At 28.2% G+C, this 19,648-nt stretch overlaps 1 long non-coding RNA gene and 2 other non-coding genes across 3 annotated transcripts; 1 reads left to right on the top strand and 2 right to left on the bottom strand.

The window, feature by feature from the left end:
- Positions 1-630: 630 nt before the first annotated feature.
- On the top strand, positions 631-704 carry TRNAT-AGU (transfer RNA threonine (anticodon AGU)). The gene has a single exon. It is a non-coding gene; the product is annotated as a tRNA-Thr (tRNA).
- A 1,804-nt stretch (positions 705-2,508) lies between these two features.
- LOC143264269 (uncharacterized) lies at positions 2,509-18,896 on the bottom strand. The gene is made up of 3 exons (XR_013037872.1): positions 18,683-18,896; positions 4,101-4,336; positions 2,509-2,645 (listed from the first exon to the last, which is right to left on the bottom strand). It is a non-coding gene; the product is annotated as an uncharacterized LOC143264269 (long non-coding RNA).
- On the bottom strand, positions 16,604-16,675 carry TRNAC-GCA (transfer RNA cysteine (anticodon GCA)). Its single transcript has one exon. It is a non-coding gene; the product is annotated as a tRNA-Cys (tRNA).
- Positions 18,897-19,648: the final 752 nt, after the last annotated feature.

The raw sequence follows: 19,648 nt of genomic DNA, 5'->3' as shown, positions 1-19,648 counted from the left end.
ACAAATCGATATTGTAATGTATATGTAGTAGTAGAACTAACAAGATGTAGATTTAATTAATGCTTTTTGCGAATGTCCTGAAACTAAGGCTAAGGAGCCGTTATATACTTAGAAAAAAGTGACTAAGATATTTGTCCTTGACAACATATTTCAAGGTCATTAAAATTGGCAACACGTTCTATTTAAAGACCGCACCTTTTCTATAACTACGTTGACAGCTTTGATTAATTGTAACTTTTTCAAATGACGAAAATACGTTATATCATCTGTGCAAGTAATCGTACTCGCTTATTTAAAGAAACTTGAATTAATTGTTTTAATTTTGTAAAAGATACTATTTTTTAAAAAGTCTATATATATACTGTAATATACAATTAATGTACCGTTAAAAAGTCGTTATGATATTCCAAAGATATACTGTTTTTAGCGAATGATATAATATTGAGCAATAATGCAAACAAGGATAGTCAAAAATGATGTAAGTCCGATGTCAGCAATTTTTCTTATTGTATCAGATTGAAATCAGGTACTTTTAATGTATCATGTTTTATATTATTAAATATAATTTAATATATTTGCATCAAGTAAACTATTGACTTGAAATATTGACAAATCTGCCCAGCTTCCAACGGCGCCGTGGCTTAGTTGGTTAAAGCGCCTGTCTAGTAAACAGGAGATCGAGGGTTCGAATCCCTCCGGAGCCTGCTGATTCCTGAACAACGATTCAGGAGTGAGAATTTTTTTCTAGTTATTTTGTTATAAAAATGAAAGTATAAAAGTATAATGAGAGCCTAAACTTCATTCTAGGACACCATTTTTTAAAACTTTCTTTACACAATCAGATAGTATTTAACCAGTTAAGTGTGTTTGACGACTATATCCGTCATGGAGATGTGGCAGATTTTGTGTCATGACGACTATATCCATTATGTTGTAAAATTTTGTTACAATTTGATATTTAAATTGTAATTTTGGCGAAAACTAAATTATATTCGTAAATTGTAATATGTTTGAAGTGTTTAGAGGTCAACACAAAATGAAATAAACAAATAAAAAATGCAAATGATTTGAGATGTATTCATAAATTCTTGAGAGCTAACTCGTCATTGCTTGATTATCGCGACACACACTGATGCGCGCTTTGCAAAAAGATCGCCACAGTTAACTGGTTAATAAATACAGACGAAATACGATTCTGAATGTTGAAATTTATTAGAAGTCCCAGAGTCTGGTTCTTCAATCGTTGATCAAGTACATAATTTATTCAAATATAGAAAAAGACGAGTAGGATCAATTAGACTAAATATTAAATCATATTGACAATGTTTCATAAATCAATTCCTATTTTCACACGATTTTGAAGATAGTCAAAGTGAAATTGGGTGAAAGAAAATATGATCGCGTCACAAGTACATAATCGGTTATTTGGCGTTGGGGATGGTCGACACTAACATTAGCGACTTTCGTATAATTACATGTAATCGGAAACCATGAAATATCCACTATTCTACTGTTATAAAGGTACATGTTAATGTCGCTAGGGAAATTCACATGGACGATTTCAAAAGTGACACAGGACTCAATTCAGAATATAATAAGAGTATTAATTACAGTAAAGAGTTCATAGTTAAGGGTAATTTACTTTGAATTTGTGTTAGATCGCGGCCAAGTTTCGATCGAACTTTAACTACATGAAATTTAATAAATGTTAGCGACGATATGCATACTTTAAAAATGAAATCATATTGACGCTCTAAAAAGTACTGAATAAAAGAAGAACATTTTCGGGACAACGAATTTGGATTTAAACTGTGCGAATAGTTACAGCGACAATTTTGTCGCTGAAGTAATATAATTATAAAAAACGCAATATACTACTTTTGAACCGATGAAGTTCGTTATATTTATTTCGTCTATTTATTTTATGACATTTCGTTTATATTTATTGAATATTATCAGATTATGCAGAGAAAGGTAAAGAAAATTGTAGCCCAAAAGGAAATTTGTCCTAATAGTATAACAGAATGAAGTATATTTAATATGTTAATCATTATGCTGTGAAGGTCACAAAGATCATATTAGAATACCAATTGTGGTATTAGAATTGTTTTGATGCTGATCATAATACGAATGCCTAATAGTCAATTTAGTCATATTTCCTAGTTACACTTGTATTATTAACTTACTTATGTTGGCTAAAACAGAGATTTGGAACTGCAAACACTTAAAAATATGAATATTTTAGAAATACAAAAATTTGTGAATGTACGTATTCAATAACATAGATATTTAGAAATTCAGTAATTATAAGATATAGAAATTTGCGAAGATAAAGGTTTGAAAATGTATAAGGATTTGAGAAATGTAAGTGGTACAAAAATTTGGAAATCAAAAAATTTGCAAATATAAGATGTAGAAAATCTAAAAATTGGGAAATGTAGGAAATTAAAATATAGAGATGGGAGGATACAAAAGCTTGGAAAAAGATTTGGATAAAAATGCCTTTTTATTACAATAGTATAAAATTGCTTAAAAATATTATATAAAATCATTAATAATTCATTAAGTAATAACTACAACATACCTCGAAAAAAAAAGATCCTCTAATACCAATAGACTTCACTCATACTTGAATCTAACAGAACCTGAAATAATATACATTTCTATAAAACAAGTGTATAAGTTATATGATGAGAAGAAAACAAAATACAAAAAGAAGCATACCGAACTCAAACGTTGAATGTTACTAAATTCATATAACAATACAAGCTATGTTAGTATCATGCGATGATACTAAACTTTCAGTTTTAGTTGAAAAATGAAAATAATTCAATTTAAAACATTTAATCGTATCCTAAATAAGTGGTGTTTCATTGTCTCTTCCAATCATCAAAGTGTAGTGTACATTTAATTTGGAAATAATTGAACTGTTATTTGAATTGAATGTTACATCGAACTCTGTTAATTTTACAGATTGATTTGATTTCAAACCACAATGAAATCTGGTCGAACATGTTAATATCAGTATGAATGTTTAAAACATGGCGCAGTGCTACATTAATTGAATGCGATTATGAAATGTGTAGTACTAACTAAATGATTATAAACAGTTAAGCTGATAGTTCTTTCATAATTCAAACTTTGCATCGTCATTAGAAATTCTAATGTTTAATATAGTACATTATAGTATTATATGTATAGCAGCGTATAGCCTGCTATTTTTATACAAATTCATAAATAATATACTTTATTTTACATCAATATGAACTTAATTTATGATGTTTTTATTTTTCTTTCTATTAAACACATGTGGACTTTCAAAATAAACGACTGATACAGACTTTATATTTTCATTTCATTTCACTACTTAATTACTTGTTTATAAAAAAAATATCTCATACATTTTCTCGAATATAAATTTTAAAATAAACTATTTAACTTTTATTTATTTATCTTATGATAAGAGGTTGTACTATTATAGTATAATCGAATATTTCATAAGGAAGTTATGACAATTACAAGAACATTCAAAGAGAATTCACAAGATGGCCTATTGATTGAAGCGTACATTTGACATGTATTCTAAATATTAAAATTGCTAAAAACTTTAAAGATAAATATTTATTATTTACTTATTTACGAGATACGCCCCTGTATACAAAAAAAAAACACACATAATTTAGGAGTAGAAGATTAAATATCATAGTTCTATTAACTCTTAAAACAAAGGCGGCGCAGACTGAAATATTAAATCAACAAACCGTAACGTAATATAAAATTATACACATGAAAGATATAACGTAATATAAAAGAATATTATATGGGATATAAATCTCGCATAAGAACAATTTCTACAAATATATAACTACTATACACATTTTAGTATCATCACAATGCGTTATATTTTATCAATGAGTCATAATAATTTACTACCATTTTCATTATACCAAATAAGAAACGCATTTATTTCGTATGTAAATAGAAACGTTTATACAAAAGCAGTATTCTGTTTAACATTTCGAGAGAAAAATTGGGATGATTGATTATCAAAAAGGAATGAAAAACTTTTTAATTGGAAGAACGGAGTAATTTCGACGTACCTAACGCAAGTACTGCCACACAGTTTGGCGCGGAACTTTGAGCAAGTTTTATCAGCCGTTATCTTTTATCTCGGTACTTCGCCAACTTTTTAAACCTCTGCTGGCGGGTCAGCATTTTTAACCCGCAAGACGTAAAGTTAAATATTCACTTCATGAAAGTGCCGTAAAGGGGCACAGTTTTCTCTTCTTAGTGGCTTGCCTGGCTGAAATAGCGGTGAGGAATTCATTTACTGCCTCTGCGAACATACAGCAAATCTCGATTCGTGTAATTTACACTTTACATTCACAACGTCTATTTATATTCTCCTCTGATATCTACGTATGTTTGCGATGTTTAATCAGTCGAACCTGAAGTGATTGATATTTATTGTCAACGCAGATATACACGATAAAAAAGAAACAATTTTTGTAAAGGAACGTAGTGTTTCGATGTTTTTCTAATATTTATTATTTAAATTTAAATATAATAATACTTTCAAGCATTATTATAGATATTCTTGTAATTATTATATTCTTATTACAATTATTATATTATTATTAAAAGGCTTGTATTTTGAAACTTTCAAATTTTCAAATTTCCAAACTTTAAATTTTCGAATTATTATATAAAGTTTATGAATTAAAAAATCTCAAATTTTTTAATTTTACTAATTAGGAATTTAGAAATTTAAAATTATGAATTTAAGAAATTTAAAAACAAGAAATGTTCATATTTTCAAATTTAAGAATTCAGAAATATTTAAACTATCAAACTTTAAAATTTTCTAGTTCAAAAATTTAAAAAATTGAAATCTCTAAATTTTGAAATATCCACCTTAGAAATTTGGTACATCCAAATTAAAAAATTTCCAAATAATTTTCAAGTTTTGAGATTTACAAATTTATGAGTTTTAATACTTATAAATCTCACACTTTAGTAATATTTTATAAATTTATAACTTCATAATTAAGAAATTTACAAATGTAACAATATTCAATTTTTTAAGCTTATAAATTAATAAATTTAAACATTTTTAGGTTTTCAAAATTACAAATTTTCTGAAACTTCCGAATTTCAGAATTAACAAATTTCAAATCATCAAATTTGAATGTTATAAAATTCAAATATCTAGAAGCTTGCAACTTAAAAATGTATAACTTTGAAATTAAAAAACTTCTGCACGTACTAATTTCAAATTTATAAATTTTGAAATTATATGTTGCTGAATTGTACATATGACCTTCAATTTAGAATTTTTTAATTTACAATTACAAAAATTGATGTGGACGAAAAGTAAGCAAATAATAATGTGTCAGTTAATTCTCAGTTGGTATTACAAAAGTTAAACAAAAGATATTTTCTTAGATTGTTACAAATTTTGTTTAACAAAGGTTTAATAAAAGATTGAATGAAAAATAAACTTCCCTTTACGTCCTACAGATATAACTGAAATGTGTAAATACAATAAATTCATATCTAAATACAACATGTACACTTTATTTACTGTACAATCTGACACCTTACTTATCATTTAATTGCATAATGTAAAAAGTATGGTGAAATAATGATCGAGTTGAACAGCGGACAAGTTATATACTTGCAGTAACATGAACAAACCAATTAGCTGGTTAAGCGGCCAAACCCCCATGAAATTCAATTGTCTTCGCCCCATGCGTCTCCCGGCTAACCACCCTTATATTTTCATCCTTCTCCACGAGCACTCGAGCACCGTACCCGAAACTCTAACGGCCGTACAGGCTCGCTATTAGGGTGTCAATTAAATTAGATCACCAGCCAAGTTGGGGTGGCTTAACTGATAGAATGTCACATATATACTCGGATACGTTCTTCGTCGCGAAAAATGGGTTAGCCGTAAACACCAACAGATCGATCGATTTTGAGGGAGGAAGATGTTCCTATCGAGTAAATTTACTTTTTAAGGTAAGTGTAAAAAATTGTATCAAGAATTTAGCTGTTGACGTTTCTGTTTTAGGATAGTTATTTAATGACAGATTAAAGAAAGTGCAATATTTTACGTAATTACTAATTGTTAAAAGTGCATTTTAATTGTTTTAGTTCTTTAAATTTTATACATTTTTTAATGAATTTAAATTAAAATTAAATTTAATATTTAACAATAGAAATGGTTTGGAAAATATAATTAAAAAATTTACATTTAGAAATTCAAGAATTAAAACTAAGTATACACATATAAATTTAAATATGAAGTATTAAATATGAAAATGTAAATATGAGATTTAGAAATATGTGAATTACAAAAAAATATGAATTATTAAAACAAATGCATACTTACAATATTATTATTAAACGGATTGCATTTTTAAACGATGTTAGTAACCATATGTATTAACATATTATCATTTTAATAGTTTTTAACATTAAACAATTTCGAAATATAAAATTGACGACCGATTGATTCTCTGATGTTAAGCAATTCAGGAACAACTGTCTGCGAACTTTTATATCGCGCATTCCTTTTTGGCTTTCGGGAAACTTTTCTCCTTCGTGTTACCTTCGGTCAGCAGAATTCTGAATTGGTTTCCATCTTGGATTACCTCTGAACAAAGAGACTATCGCGAACAAAGGGAAAATTAAATTGGCGTCGTGAACGATTCTTTCCACGCAGACATCATTGCATCGATGTCTTATCAATTTAATTCATTTGCGGCAGAATCGAGCTACATTAAAATAATTTTCGAATAAAGTCCAACAAATAAACATTTTGACATAACGAATACGAAATACGTTTCGAAGGAAATGAAGTTATTTCAAAGGTAAGTAATAAAGGTGCTTGTAATTGATCAGTTTGTAGGAAATATAAAAAATAAAATTTATATAAGTTGTGCACCTTTGATAAAACTTCAGATACTACGACATTCATCAGTTAATTTTTGAAACAGTTACACGTGAGGTGAAGTATACTTACTAATAATAAACATCTAAATCCATTAATGTAACTAATATGTCGTTATATTTTTCTATTTCATTAACGTTTCTATTAGGAATATCTGCGCGGTTTAGGTAAAAACGTTCATACGTTGTGAACTTTCGAATGCATTGCGCGAATGAAGTATATTTCTTGTTGGAAATCGGTCAATAACGGCAGAATATTTAATTTAAATAGAGAGCCAGTTTACTTTGTTTTATTTTTTTTTTTTTTTTCAAGACTACCAACTTTCCTTTTATGTTTTTTATGTTACCCTTATGTACGTCCACATTCATTGCAAAAAGTATTACGCAGTAAAAAGCATGTGCTTGCTCCTATTATATAATTTTATTTGTGTATTATTATTGTTTCTTATTTAATAAAGTGCGTGTTGGCCGACCACAGTTACAAATGTTTTATTGAAAGAGTCCTTGAATAAATTTACAATACTTGTAATATAAGTGTTGGAATAACAATGCCTCGACCCTGCACTGCCATCTGTAAATGGATAATCTAGATTTGCGTGTCTTTGCGTGAAGACCATATATTATGTATGCATTTATATATTAATCATTATACTGAATAAAGTCTTTACTTTTTCTTTCAACTAACTCCTGCCGAAAACGTGTGTGTGAAAATTCCATCTAGCCATTCTCCCTCCGATTACATCAATAAGTGGTCAATTGCGAACGAATGAAGGGTGATTTACTAGTTCCTGAATTTTTAAGAGTGATTAACTTCTGAACCATGTATCGAGTTTTTAAATATACATATATTCCAAACTTAATTTCATGATATTTCAAATTTGTTGAATTTGTAACAATTTAGATGAATTACTTGAATTCTCAAATTTTGTATTCGCCATAATTTTGAAATACAATAAATTGTACGTAACCAAAGAAAGGAAGAATACAATTATATAATAAGAATGAAGAATGCAATTATTTATAGATTAATTTATCTATTATACATTTTTGTATTGAATAAAAAAATCATTTAATGTTATCTGATTGTTTGTTCGAGCAAGAAATTCTGTAAAATACCGAGATACTTTGTATTATTTCTATGATATTTGGATCCGGAGAACATGTCGGGCATTTTAATGTTTGAGTACTGTAATTCTTATGCCATCTACTATCCTTGTACTGTGATAAACAGGAAAATTATCCTGTTAAACTGATATGTCATTATTCTCTTGAAGATAAGGAAGTAAATAATATTATAAATTTCCTTGATCTTCTTCACTGTTTATTCGGAGTTTTATAGATGCATTGAAAAGTCCGTATACTATCACATTACTTGCGTCACAATTGAAATGTTGGGGTAATTAAATGTTTGAGCACTTGAAGATTCTAAAAATCTAGAAACATAAAAATTTAGAAATCTAGAGATCTAGAGATCTAGAAATCCAGGAATTTAAAAATTAAAAAATTTGGAAATTTAGGAATTCAAAAAATTCGAAAATTTAGATTTTTGAAAAACCCGTCATCATTTCGTATTTTTTAATAACATTATAGTAAACTATTCAAGAGCCCTTGTTTAATATATTTAAACATATATTAATATATTTTTCCAAATTTTGTTCATAGTATTCTATAAGCTAGTGAAGTTTTACGAAAAAAAAACTGGAACATCTATATTTTCTCCCATATATATATGTTTTGTTATAGTAAAATATACATATACACACATAAAAAAATATTTTAAATTTGACATACAATTATAAAATTAATATAAATTAAAGCAACCTTATAATCGACCATCGCGCTTAATTACAAAGTACTTACTTTCCGAAAGTTAAATTAAATAAAATCTTATGAAATAAGCCTAATTTCATAAAAAATTGCTCTCAAGTAGACGCATTATAAAAGCACGAAATTGTTTTCTATATAAATAGACAGCGACGAAGAGTCAAATATGAACTGGTCAGGATGAATTCGAATAAAGCGGGGACGTTATAGCACGTAATAGTAAGTTATATTCTACAAATCACTCGACTGTTTATGAATAATTTAAACGTTCAGCCCCTGAATATTGGTCTGGGGTGAAACTGACAATCCTCCGAGGACAAAACGTAGAAACCCCTCAGGGACGAAGACCCTTTGTTACCGCCTTGCTAGTGGTTGAAGCAAGGATCCTGCTCTTTGAACCTATCGCACGTGGTAAGCCACTGTTTGCATTGGTCTTCCATGTTGTACCATGCTTCCAAACCATATAGGGGTTGTGAATTTACAAATACGTTGGTATGAAAATATGAATTTATCGAAACTCGAGCCATTTAAACTGAGAAATATTATTTAAAAATATGTATTCTATGATTTTACAATAATATGCTTCGATGTTTAATATTAATATCCTTCTTTTTAATCACCGACTTCTATTTGTCAAATATGTTTTCATTTTCTTTTAAATATTTAGCTAATTTACGGACGAATTTTTTAAAAATCGCATAATCCTGAGAGAATTATGTAAGTCTATTACAGGTGACAGCACTTATTTAGAACTAGATTGAATTTGAAAAATGCTCATCTTCAATTGCAATGTCGATCTAACTTTAAATGGGAATAATCATAACTTTACTCTGTTATTAATTTAAATCACCATTGCTCACGACAGAGTTTAGTTTATCTGATAATGACATTTACAATGCTATAAATATACACATTTTGTGTTCTTTATATTTTTGTAAAAAAAATAAGTGATCAATAAAATAAATATATGGTTAATTCGACAATTGATAAGTCCTAATTTCGGAAAAATAGAAATTTTAAAGCAGAAACAAAAACTAAAATATAGGGAAACATAGAAAATTTTAAATATTTAAATTCTGTATTAAGGTTCTTAGAAATTTTACAATGTATAAATTTTGTACTAAAAAACTTAAGTAATAAAATATATAAGGATATACAAATTTAGAAATTGATAAATTTATTTATTATTTTTATATACACATTGTGTTGTACAAGAAACAAAATATCAATATTAAGTTCTATGAATTGGTATTAAAACTATAATAGTCGTGATAATTGCACAGGTGGTTATAACTAGTGCAGTAGCCACGAAGACCATAACTGTTACTAATCTGAGGATATATAAATAGTATAATATTCAAAGACCTTCCATACATTGGAAATATTATTAAATAATAACTAAGAATATTGATTAATTATTATCTACACTTATATTTTTCATATTTTAGTTCCACACAGACTTATTTATCAAAAGACAAGTAGCAATTTTCAATAAAAAGCTCTGTTGGATCAATAATCTTTTGCAATATTTATAATCATTTTCTTAACCAGTTAAGTGTGTTTGACGACTATATCCGTCATGAAGATGTGGCAGAATTTTGTGTCATGACGGCTATATCCATCATGCGTAAAATTTTGTTATAATTATAATTTTGGCGACAACTAAATTATATTCGTAAATTGTAATATGTTTAAAATGTTTAGAGATCAACACGAAATGAAATAAACAAATAAAAAATGTAAATGATTTGAGATGAATTCATAAATTCTTGAGAGCTAATTCGTCATCGCTTGATTATTGCGACACACACTGGTGTGCACTTTGCAAAAAGATCGCCACAGTTAACTGGTTAATAAATTACGGTAGAGTTACAGTCATTCAATCGAAAATGCATGAGAAGATCACGAATTTAATTTTTATTCTAATATCTAATAAAGTTAATTAAGTAATATGTAAAGTAATTGTGTTAATGTAAAAAAAATATGAGTACAAATTTAAAATTACTCTACATTAAACTGAAACCTCACTACATCATTCAAGCACATAACGCATCTATTCCTCAATTTACGCGGAATATCAGTTTAGAAATACATATTTATTTCCAATAGTTCAACAAAAAAATGATGTATCAAAAAACAAAAGTGAAGTTTATTCGCTGTCACTATCGCTACTATCATTCAAAACAATAAGTCTTTTCTTGTTAATTGGCACAAACGTATCTGTATCGCTTGCCATATTTGAAAGTTCGACATTTGCATTGTTGACGTTAATTTTTTCGCATAATTTGTTCTCAATACTAAGTCTTTATAAATTTTCTAATATTTCTAATACTTTTAACACTTCTAACATTTCTACATTTCATTAAAATAGCAACCTGTAATATATTTTTATCTTTATATCATACAGTAATAACACATTTCAACATTGCCGAATAAGTTACCGTATACACTCGTTACATTTAAAACTTCTAGAAAAATATGTTTTTGCAAATTAAAATCGTGCATAGAAACTACCGCACAAATAATGGTATAATTTACCCCGTACAAAAGAGCATTAATAAATTATAAATTAAAGGACTAATATAAGTTTATTTGACCCCCGATAATATATGAGGTATCATTGCTACCTTTACGCGATTCTGGGCAAGTCAAATGACAGATGGTACCGCGCTAATCCACCATTATCGCTGCCAACGATCGGTGCTGTGCTGAATAGAATACTTTCGATTCATGGAGCTTAGGGATCCACCCCGAACTTAGTACAGTCGTGAGCAATCGCGTGAATCACTGTAGATCGATCTAACTGGTCTAATCCAACAAGTGATGTGTCGGAAAAAGCAGCAAAGTATATAACTTTTTTTTGTAAGATTAATTGCTGCATATGTAGCTTCCTTAAAGTAGGATTAATTGCTGCATATGTAGCTTTCTTAAAGTAGGATTAATTGCAGTATTTGTTTGTTTCTTAACATTGTAACGCAGTCATGGTCAGAGGTACATAAGAATATTATCTAAAAATATTATAATAAATTTCGTTTGTCATGATAAAATTGTCCTTATACATATGTTAAAATACGGTACTTGTTCAGCAGTAGCGATAGTTTAATTAACAAATCTAATTATGGATGACATATACCTATGTATACTTCCGCGCTCACGATATAGATTTCTTGATGGAAAAAGGATTTACTATTCTTTAGATCGTATTTGCTACGAACTAAGAACCGTGAGTATTTCATGAGCGAATAAAGCAAATTTCTTCATTTTAAAATTTACAAATTTTGAGAATTAAAAATTACGACATCTCTAAGTTACCTAATTTTTAAATTCACAAACTTACAAATTCCGAAGCAGAAACTTTCAGACTTACAAATTCCTAAATTTTTAAAAATTTGCAAATTTTTAAATTTAAACTTTGGAAATTTAGGAATTCAGAAATTCAGAAATTCATGAAATTAGAAGTTTAGAAATATAGAAATTAGAACATTTTTAAATGAACTATATAATAAAAGTAAATTTAACGATTTCTTACCTAAAATAGTTAACAATTAATTCCGTTTCTTTTTCAAACATAAATATACATTTAATAGAAATAATCGGAAAGCACCCGAAAAAATATTATTGAAAGCAGTAAATGTGTCTTACAGCTACACCCATCTTTCGCCAAAAATCGTGCAATTTCTACCGAAATTTACTTTAGAATAAATTTCGCTTCTGCCCATCCTGAATTATAACCCGTCTGCACGAATATATCATCAATATTGCACACATCTATAATTTCAATCTGTCCACGCAATAAAATTTGCTGGCATTCTGTTCGTCTTCCTTCGATCCGTTTTTCACAGAACACTCTACGCGTAGCAGTTACCAGTAACGCATGGTGATATAGGAGGGTGCATGAACGTAAATACGACAAACGGGTCAAATGGAGAAACTTATGCCGGATATACATTTCATTTGGACATTGGCCAATTGGCCTAATCATCCATAGCATGGTCGGTATTTCACGAATTCTACCGAAACGGGGCTTACGGATTTAATGTTCACTGCTGGAGCAGGTGGTTCTGGCTTGGAACACTCATCCAGTGTGATCAGGTGATCTTGACATGACCCCTCTATTTTTATGACGATGCAACGTACTAACATATTGCTTCACTTACGTCGTGAAATTTTTACGAAAAAAAAAATGTTCTTCCAGCTACTTGCATGAACGTATTTAATCATTACTCTACCAGTATCTTCACTTTAGGAGAGAGGCTAAGAGTATGTACATAAGAGATTTAAGCTTGTAATGGCTTTATTTTTTCTGGTACTTAGAAAATAGAAAGAGAATAAAGTGCAATATTTTGAGAACATTTTAAATCATTTTGAAAATGTTTACCATTTCAAGTTAATGAACAATGCAATTTCTTAACACTAAAATTACAGAACCTGCCAAAACAACGAATTTTAGATTTCTTACTTTCAATTACGAAAATTGTTAACCCTTTGTTCTACAATATCTTGTGCCCGTTATGACGCAAATACGTTATAGACCAGACTTGTATTTTCATCCTAATTGAACTTTGAGTTCATTTCTAATTATAACCTTCACAATCAAGAATCATTGAAACGTACCTAATTTTTTAACTTTTTTCATTCATCTCCACATGGCAGTAATAATTAGTTACTTGTGCATGGCGCAACTGCCTAGAAAATTGTAGCTTAAGGAGCTTAAGAAGCTTTTGTTGAAATGTATATTAACCTTCGTTGAGATAAACAAATTAGTGTATAAGCTAGTTTACGTATTATACATTATTCAATTATTTTTATAGTTTCGTTTTAATTTAAAAGTAAGTAGTCATTAACCCCTTGGCTACTGTGGGCGCCTATAGGAGCTTAGAAATTTTGTGTTTGTATTACTGTGAGAGCGCCTATAGGCGCCCACTTTTATACCAACAGAGTTTTTTCCTAGCGATTAAAAAGTTTTTATAAAAAAGAGTTATGACGGCGTGTTATAACATTTGTCATTTGTATTATCCTTTGTACATAAAGGAAGGATAAAAAACTGTATAGAAAGCCTTTAGCTTTGCTTTTTATAAATAAGAATATCTGACTTTTTAATATAATAAATAAGACCATAATCATATTTCTCAGAAAAAATCACCGTAGCGAAAGGGTTAAATACTTGTAAATCTAGGGTTAACATTCAAATACGCACTCTCAGACGAATAATTATTCGCAAAACACCGCGCACGTGCTGCCGGCAGATATTTTTTCGATTTTCTGGAATTGCATACAGCTACAACATTTACCCCACATAGTTTCTTCATTAGAAATGTCTATAGAATTCGATACTGTCTACCGAATTCGCGCTACATAAATACCTTTTTCTAAAAATGCAAAAATAGTACATAGGAAATGCGTACAGCGGCCGTTTTTTAAATTTTCATCAATATTTACATCTATTTAGAATTATGCAATATAACAATTATATATACCAATTTATTCGGGACACTCTCCTCTATCTTTTAAGATTAATTTGAATGTCCTAGCTTTTTCAGTTTCCTCGCAATATCGCATTTTCTACCCAAAACACGTGTTTTTACAAAAACTGAGGGTGATAGAGCAATTCGTTTTTCGGGTTCTTGTTCAGGGCGAGAAACTCTACAAGGATCACCCAATTGGTATTAGAAAACAAAATTTGTGTTGAACAGTGTAATCAGACAAGCGTACACATAGAGTTAATAAGAATACGCAATTATGTATTCTTTTTGTTGGCGCCATAGGTCTGCATTTTTTATTATGTACTGTTACTTAATTTTCGGTTATTATTAATATATATAATTATCAATTTTTATTGGTATTTGACAACGAAAATGAAAATTATTACTATGACTTATGTTGTAGTTATTGATATTGTTTCAGTTCTAATTACTATTATAATTAGTATATTTTTAATATTATTATTAAACGTACTGTTATTAATATTGTTAATATGTTATTAATATATTATTAGTAATAACAGTACTGTTAATATGATTATTGAATTTCTAAAGAAAGTGAACATAGAATATTTGTGCAAGCGATCGATTCATTCATTTTTATTGAAATATTTAACGTTTTAAAAAGAAAAGTTACATTGAACATATTGAACAGCACATCTTATAATAAAGTGACATAAACTATATAAAAAATTATCACTAAAAAGACATGAGTACTCTCTAAATAAAAGAACTTCTTAAACAAAAGAACACTCTATTTGTAGATTTTTGAGAAACATTGCTATATCAGTTGAAAGTTTTATTCATCAGACAAATTAATAATTATTTCTTTTAAGCTTGCATTAGCTGCATCATTATAAATAAAGCAAATCTTTATCTTCTGTAAAGATATTTTAAACTTTACTTAATGACGTTTCAACTAATATAAATAAATAAATAAATACAGATAAAGACAAAGATTATTTACGTTTCATAACTGAATGTAATTAACTGTTAATGAGCGAACGAATTACCAATAGTCTTTACAAGTTTCCTGATAAAAAAAATAAAAATTTTAAATCTTGAGACATTTTATTCTCCCTTGAGATTCTCATGGCTTGTTGCACTGACGTTACCTTTACGCGAAATAAAATTAATTCTTCCATTATTATTTGAATAGTAGTTTATGAAATAAAATAGGCTTAAAATTTTATGTACATGTTTATTATTTTTTTGTTGTTTGTTTATTTTTTTTTTTTGTACATTTATATGTGTGTTTCAAATGATTTAGTTACCGTCGTTTTCGTTTCTAAAATATTTCAATTTTATTACAATTCATTTTGTTTTTGATTTATAATTTTAATGTATTTTGGGAAACTATGCCAACAATATTATTTAGGTAAGGTCAATGATATTAAATTGAGTTAATATGAGATATAAATAATTTCAAAACTTACTACATAATTTAAATGAACTGGCCAGTACAGAAATACCAAATATTTTATGTGTGAAACATAATTTGTTTTTAACTCTAGCCAAATTAAATATGAATGTACATTTAACTGTAAACTGAAACTAAATGAATTAATAATGGGAAGTAAGTGAATATAATGTACCTTTTTATCTGCATAAAAGTACATACCTTTGTATTTTAATTTCCCATTGATCATTTTGCTAACATCATTTTCTACAGTCATATATTTATAAACAATTTGTGTGTCGTTTTAAAGTCACGAACAATTATGTAGTTAATAATTTTAATTTTGATAAATCTAGTCACCAATTTCTGTTATGTACCATTAATTTTTATTAGACTAATTTCCCCACAAATTTTTCCAATTAATAACATGGTTATAATTTATAACGTAAAATTGTTTCCAATAAAATAAGTTGCAGAAATGAGAAATATGATACTAATAGTATTGATGAATTATAGTGGAATATACAATGTGTAAAACGACAGACAACAATGAAAAAATAAAGGAAAAATACAGGGGTAATATGACAAAGTTGTTTATAATTTATAATGAGAAATGATTTCCGGTACGATGAGCTACAGTTCTATATAGAAATTCATCTGAGAGATGGGAAAAATGACACTTAAAGCATTGATAAATGATTTGACAGTACAAAATGTGTAAAATAATAAAAAAAAGAAATGAAGAAGTAAGAAAAGAGAGCAATTTATCAAAATTCTCTTTAGTTTATAATGTAAAACGATTTTCAATAAAACAAGTAGCGGATATAAGTAGGAATTTATTATACGCATCTCAAAAGTGGGAAATGTGGTACTGAAAATATTAATTATGTTCGGAAAATAAAGTGCGTAAAAGATAGTAGGAAAAAAATAAAAAAAAGTAAGGGAAAGGGGGCACCCGGGTTTGAACCGGGGACCTCTCGATCTGCAGTCGAATGCTCTACCACTGAGCTATACCCCCAGTTGGTATAACGTTCTCCGATGTTATTATTATCGGACAATTCTAGTTTATTCTAATTAATAGAATAATTTACGTATTTTAAAATTATAATTCTTTATATATTAAATAAAGCAATAAATATTATATATAGCAACAATCTACATATATTTTCATTGACAATTATTTATATGAAGTAAATAATAAGTTAATATAATAGAAACCATACCACTTGTAATAATAATAATAAAGCATATTTATATAACAAGTATCATTAATAACCATATTAATACAATTACATTTTAATATAAGTTCAGTATCTTTTATATTATCGCAATAAAGTAAAATTAGATTTTACAGATTAGATATTATATCATACTCTGCTCATCAGGCTGGTGTACGCTTCAGGCGTGTTCTAATACCTTTGCAGTTTTCAAGTAAAAATACGAATAGAATTTTAAATGTTGAAATATTAATAATACAAATATATATATACAGGGTGTTACCTGTAACGCTACTCACGATTTTTCTCCTACTTGCAGCCACCTTACGAAAAAAAGTTTAGAATAAAATTTTCAGGGTATGAAGTGCACAATAGATATTAGTAAAGCAAATTTTGAAAACAGTTTGTTCTCTTGGCAAAGTCAAGGTAACCTTGGGTTTCTTAAGTAGGAACATACGAAACATATATTCGAAACATTTTTTACATTATATTTTTATTAACATATTACTCGATTTACAGAAGTGGAAAAATGTAAAGTACTTAGCTTTTGACTTTGGTAGGGTAACCATTATTTGGTTCCAAAGAGATCACTGAATGTAAACACGCGACTAGAATATAAGAAAAATACACTTTATTTAATTACATGTTCAAAATGTAACATATGCCCCTTCCATCACATAATATTCCAGTCTTTTACTTCACATTTCCACTTCTGTAAATCGAGTAATATGTTAATAAAAATATTATGTAATATATGTTTTGAATTCGTCTCAATGTCCTCTAAAGCTATGGATAAAAAAAAATGTATGTTCCTATTTAAAAAACCCAAGGTGACCTTGACTTTGCCAAGAGAACAAACTGTTTTCAAAATTTGCTTTACTAATATCTATTGTGCACTTCATACCCTGAAAATTTTATTCTAAACTTTTTTTCGTAAGGTGGCTGCAAGTGGGAGAAAAATCGTGAGTAGCGTTACAGGTAACACTCTGTATATATGTATATATACATATATATATATATTGTAACATCTAGATTTTATATTTATACATTGATGTTTTATTTACATTAATCTCTAAGAAGATGTTCAAGTATTGTTGCATACTATAATTCACTTAGTTTCTATAATAGTATGTGAACATAGAATCATATAACTGTCAATAACCTATGGCACTTTCATCACAATTTCTATACATATAACGAGTAATATGAATACCGTGAAAAACAATTTAATTGAAATTCTTTGATTTTAATATCAAGATCCATTATATTTAATAATAATTCGGTTAAAAAATAATCTTCATGCATGAGTATTTGTTAACATCAATGTATCAACTAATAATATTCCAGTAATTAATTTAATACCAATTATCATAACAGAACTAAATATCAAAATATCCATATAAGAACAAACTATCGGTACCTGTTAAGGCTATCGACCAAAAATTGATTAAATAAATTAAATAAGAAATTAAGTTAAAATTAATTACGCAGGAAATTAAATTTAATTATAATTCTAACATCATTTACAGTGATTTAATAGCAATTACAAAATATACGAAAATATTTGTTTCATTACATAGTTTGTGCGTATAATCTATTTATTCCATATATTTGTATGTAGTTTCATATTTTTTAATCTTTACGTTCATGCATTAAATAAATTAGTAGTATTATAGTCAATTCTCACCTGTTTAATCAAAATTATAAATATCTCATGTAAAGTGAAACTATTTAAAAAATTATAATATTTATTCTACGCAAATTATTAAAATAGTAATCGTAATTATTTGTAATTAAGGTAAACATACCTGCAATATCAATTATCCTTCATTCTGAGGAACCGGTTTTTATTTATATTTTAGTTACAAAATAACATTTCAATTTAAACATAATCACAATAACTGTTGAATTCAGAATGAATAAATATACAGGGAGCACAGCTCCTCTAGTAGAGTTTACAGTAATTGCAGGTCACCGATGACTGGTATGGAGCAGTATAAAAACAGCTCTTGTTGTCATACAAATCGCCATGAGTTTAACCCCCCATAAGGAACGGATGGCGACAGGTAGAGTAATATACTGAGGACCACCTAGTGGCTTCATGACTTACCCATATGCCACCGTGACTAAGGCGCACATGGTCGATAATCGATGTGTATGGGACCCCATAAGGTCACGGGATTCTTCAAAAGGGATTTGTGAAAAGAGCGTGAACGTGACATCAATAACTTGCTTTCTCTTCTCTTCCTTTTTTTTACATTTTTATTTTAGGTGATTCAAATTAGTCAGATGAGTAAATTATAAGTAAATATCTTATGTACTTTATTAACAAATAATTCAAATTTCGATGATAATGTATGCAATGTTTCAATTGTAAAATACTACATCAAAAGGTAATTAAATGTATAACTCTTTCAGTGCTGATTTGAAGAATTGTGAAGCCTTAAAATCTACCTCGAAAGGAACACAAAAAATAATTTTTATTGTTAAATCAGATTTCATTGTGTTCTTCGGTGTACAGAAGAATACTCCAGCTCATGCGATCACGCCAACAGATATGGGACCGAATGTTTCTTTAGAAGCTACAATAAATATTCATGGAATAATGGCGTGAAATAATTACATGTTCTGTTGCTTCAAATATTTTTTGCGAATTTTTTTTAAAGACGCTGAAAAAATTTAATGAATATAAATCTCGTAGAAGTGTGGTTAATTTTTAATAATAATATAAGTCTCTACAAAATACAACAAGAGCGTGACTTTTTTAGTCAAAC

This window comes from Megachile rotundata, chromosome 1, assembly GCF_050947335.1.
Source record: "Megachile rotundata isolate GNS110a chromosome 1, iyMegRotu1, whole genome shotgun sequence".
In the NCBI taxonomy this organism is placed as follows: Eukaryota; Metazoa; Arthropoda; class Insecta; order Hymenoptera; family Megachilidae; genus Megachile; species Megachile rotundata.
This window is presented reverse-complemented; position numbering and strand designations above follow the sequence as displayed.